General features: G+C 42.7%; 1 non-coding gene across 1 annotated transcript; it reads right to left on the bottom strand.

The window, feature by feature from the left end:
- Positions 1–396: 396 nt before the first annotated feature.
- LOC147350056 (U6 spliceosomal RNA) lies at positions 397–503 on the bottom strand. Its single transcript, XR_015149282.1, has one exon. It is a non-coding gene; the product is annotated as a U6 spliceosomal RNA (small nuclear RNA).
- Positions 504–4,554: the final 4,051 nt, after the last annotated feature.

Here is a 4,554-nt window from a genome sequence, read left to right on the forward strand (position 1 = left end):
TTAAATTTAAATTGATTTATTTTAATTAGAGGCTAATTACTTTACGATATTGTATTGGTTTTCCCATACATCAATATGAATCCGCCACGGGTGTACACATGTTCCCAATCCTGAACCCCCTCCCACCCCCCTCCGCATACCATCCCTCTGGGTCATCCCAGTGCACCAGCCCCAAGCTTCCTGTATCCTGCATCGAACCTGGACTGGTGATTCATTTCTTATATGATATTATACATGTTTCAATGCCATTCTCCCAAATCATCTCACCCCTCCCTCTCCCACAGAGTCCAAAAGACTGTTCTATACATCTATGTCTCTTTTGCTGTCTTGCATACAGGGTTATCGTTACCATCTTTCTAAATTCTATATATATGCGTTAGTATACTGTATTGGTGTAAAAATATGGAACGCTTCATGAATTTGTGTGTCATCCTTGCTCAGGGGCCATGCTAATCTTCTCTGTATCGTTCCAGTTTTAGTATGTGTGCTGCCAAAGCAAGCACCACAACAGACTTTCATGTGTTGATTTTATATCCTGCAGTGTTACTGAATTTGTTTATTAATTCTAATAGTTTTTTGATGGAGTCTTAGGGTTGTCCTATATTTAATGTTATGTCATCTGCAAATAATGACAGTTTTACTTCTTCCTTTCCCAACTTGATTCCTTTGATTTCTTTTCCTTGCCTAATTGCTCGGTCTAGGACTTCCAATAACAGGTTGAATAAAAATGGTGAGAGTGAGCATTCTTATCTTGTACCTGATTTTGGAAGAGAAGGTTTTCACCACTGAGTATGTTCCTGTAGGCTTGTCATCTATGGCTTTTTCATGTTGAGGTATATTCCCTCTATACTTGCTCTGTTGAGAGTTTTTATCACAAATGGATGTTTAATTTCATCAAATGCTTTCTCTGCATCTACTGAGCTGATTTTTTAAAATGTAAATTTATTTATTTTAATTGGAGGTTAATTACAATATTGTATGAGTCCACCACAGGTATACATGTGGCGTATATTTTTATCCTTCATTTTGTTTAATGTGGTATATCAGATTGACAGACTCGAGGATACTGAATCATCTTTGCACCCCTGGAATAACCCTCCCTTGTTCATGGTGTATGATACTTTTAATGCATTGGTGAATTTGGTTTGCTAATATTTTTTGAGAATTTTTCCTGTCTATATTCATCAGTGATATTGGCCTGTAATTTTCTTTTTTTCTGTGGCACCCTTGCCTGGTTTTGGTGTTAGAGTAATGTTGGCCCCATAAATGAGTTCCAAAGAGCACCTCCCTCTTCTATTTTTTGGAAGAGTTTAAGAAGGATTGGTATTAATTCTTCCTTGAATATTTGGTAGAATTCATCAGTGAAGCTGTCTAGTCCTAGATGTTGTTTCTTGGGAAGCTTTTGGCTTCTGATTCAATTTCTTTACTAGTCATTAGGGCACATAAGACTGTAACACTCACCTTGTGAGATGCTCCCCCGATGGCTTTGAAGAAGCCAGTTGCCATGGTGGAATCTGCCCTATGGAAAGGCCCACATGACGGGAGCTGAAAATGGCCTCTAGCTGACTCACAGCAGGAAGCAGAAGCCCACAGTCCTACAACCACAGGAACTGGAAGCTGCCAGCCAGCACGCCAGTTTGGAAGAAGAGCCTTGAAAGCAGAGTCTCTGATGGGACTCCAGCCCAGTGGACACCTTGATTGCAGCTGATGAGACCCTGCCCAGAGGACCCTGCTAAGCTGTGCCCAGAGTCCCAACCCTCAGAAACTCTAAGGTCATAAATGTGTGTTGTTTTGTACCTTAAATTTTGTGGTATCATTGTTATGCAGCAATAGATAACTGATAGCAATTATACAGAGTAGGATGGTTTGCCTTTTTTGTTGTTTTTTTTGAAAACTGCAGTTGACTGCAGACAAAGAACTTGTCAAAACAGCTAAGACAAATATGTATGTGTCAAGACATCTTCTTAACCTCAGAAAGAACCAGCAAATTTTATAAGACTACCTTTGTCTCAAGAGGCAGGTCAGGCGATCTGGTATTCCCATCTCTTTCAGAATTTTCCACAGTTTATTGTAATCCACACAGTCAAAGGCTTTGGCATAGTCAATAAAGCAGAAATAGATATTTTTCTGGAACTCTCTTGCTTTTTTGATGATCCAGCAGATGTTGGCAATTTGGTCTCTGGTTCCCCTGCCTTTTCTAAAACCAGCTTGAACATCTGGAAGTTCACGGTTACGTATTGCTGAAGCCTGGCTTGAAGAAACTTGAGCATTACTTTACTAGTGTGTGAAATGAGTGCAATTGTGTGGTAGTTTGAGCATTCTTTGGCATTGCCTTTCTTTGGGATTGGAATGAAAACTGACCTTTTCCAGTCCTGTCGCCACTAAAGCAGAGACATTACTTTGCCAACAAAGGTTCAACTAGTCAAGGCTATGGTTTTTCCAGTGGTCATGGATGGATGTGAGAGTTGGACTGTGAAGAAGGCTGAGCGCCGAAGAATTGATGCTTTTGAACTGTGGTGTTGGAGAAGACTCTTGAGAGTCCCTTGGACTGCAAGGAGATCCAACCAGTCCACTCTGAAGGAGATCAGCCCTGGGATTTCTTTGGAAGGAATGATGCTAAAGCTGAAACTCCAGTACTTTGGCCACCTCATGTGAAGAGTTGATTCATTGGAAAAGACTCTGATGCGGGGAGGGACTGGGGGCAAGAGGAGAAGGGGACGACAGAGGATGAGATGGCTGGATGGCATCACTGACTCGATGGACTTGAGTCTCAGTGAACTCGGGGAGTTGGTGATGGACAGGGAGGCCTGGTGTGCTGCGATTCATGGGGTCGCAAAGAGTTGGACACGATTGAACAACTGAACTGAACTGAACCTTTTGTCTGTTCTAACTCCAGGGCTAACACCACAATGTCCTGGCCACATTGACACCACAATGACATTGGCCACAATGTCCTTGATGCTTTAAGTCATTTCAAAACATAATTTGTCAGAAGAAAGTACATGGAAATGGCAAGTCAGTAAAATAGTTTTTTTCTGAACTTCTAGGACCTTGGCCACAGAATGATGGAATGTAATCATTAATAATACTATCAATCAACTAAGAGCCAGTTTAAAAACTGTTGAAAGCAGGCCATTTTCCCAGGTTTTTAAAGATGAGATTCTCTACTCTTCCCTGAAGAAAATGGGACTGGGAAGTCATATTTATATTGCCACTGACTAATGGAATTCAGAGGAAATATTTCAGAATGTTCACCTTCATTTATAAAAGCTTCATCTCAGTGGCCCGGACGGTAGAGGATCTGCCTGCAATGCAGGAGACCCAGGTTTGATCCCTGGATCGGGAAGATACCCTAGAGAAGGGAATGGCAATCCACTGCACTATTCTCACCTGGAGAATTCCTTGGACAGGGGAGCCTGGTGGGCTACAGTCCATGGAGTCTCAAAGAGTCAGACATGACTGTGTGACTGACATCCTATTCTCATCTTTGTCAAATGCAACACAAATGAAATATTAGGCAGCAACTTCTTCAATTCCTAGATCTCCTAAGGCAGTCAGTTTTTACCTAAAATGAAGATATGTCTAATGAAACAGTGTAAAAGTCCCTCAGCATTTAGTGGCCTGTCTAGACATCTGTTGGCAAGTGGACAGGTATCTGTCTATAGGGAAGAGCATGAAAGGTTGAACACTATTCACCTGAATTCAGGAAGGATGAAGGAGCTCTCTATCCCACCAGAAATGAAACGGGATGAATTCAACAGGCCTGGAGCATGGAGAGCTGATGGGATGTGGAGGTTGTCCGGGGGGCGGTCCTAGCATTAGGCTGAGGATTCGGTGTTTGCATCACCCATGCGCTAAGTCCCGTGGTGACCACTGCTTCTGTTCCAGATGGGAAAGGGGAGGTGGGAACTCCTGAAGATTCTCTACATGCAGTCCTCCTGGTCAAAGAGACCCACCCTTTGCCAGAGTACCTCCCTCACTTTGCATTTCCTCTGGGAAGATGCTGCAAACCCAGCTGCTTTATAGATCCCATTGGAAGAATAGATTTTTTTTTAGTATCTATGAATTAGCTGGTTGAGGAAGAATGAATGAGATGGTCAAAACTCTGTCTTTTGGAGGGAATAGTTGCAAAAGTTTTATGTAATACCCAGAACTGAAAGTGAAAGTGTTCGTTAGTTGCTCCATCGTGTCTGACTCTTTTCAACCCCATGGACTGTAGCCCATCAGGCTCCTCTGTCCATGGGATTCTCCAGACAAGAATACTAGAGTGGGTAGCCATTCCCTTCTCCAGGGGATCTTCCTGGCCCAGGGATTGAACCTGAAGGGTCCTTGGGCTAAAGACAAAGTCCAAGGATGTTAAGGACATCTCACTTGCCATCTTGTTTCACAGAGTAATGCTCATCAGAGCTCGGCTGGGATGAGGCTGAGGAGGAAGGAAGCTCACAGACAAGTTCCCCAAACTTGGATGCATTTGGGAAGAGTCTCACCCAGATTCCTAGAAATATTGACTTAGACATTGCAGAGAACTGATGGTTCATTATTCGCCAAAGCTTC

The sequence above is a fragment of the Bos grunniens genome, chromosome 20 (genome assembly GCF_055505025.1).
Source record: "Bos grunniens cultivar Pamir isolate PY7600 chromosome 20, Bosgru_T2T1.0, whole genome shotgun sequence".
Lineage (NCBI taxonomy): Eukaryota > Metazoa > Chordata > Mammalia > Artiodactyla > Bovidae > Bos > Bos grunniens.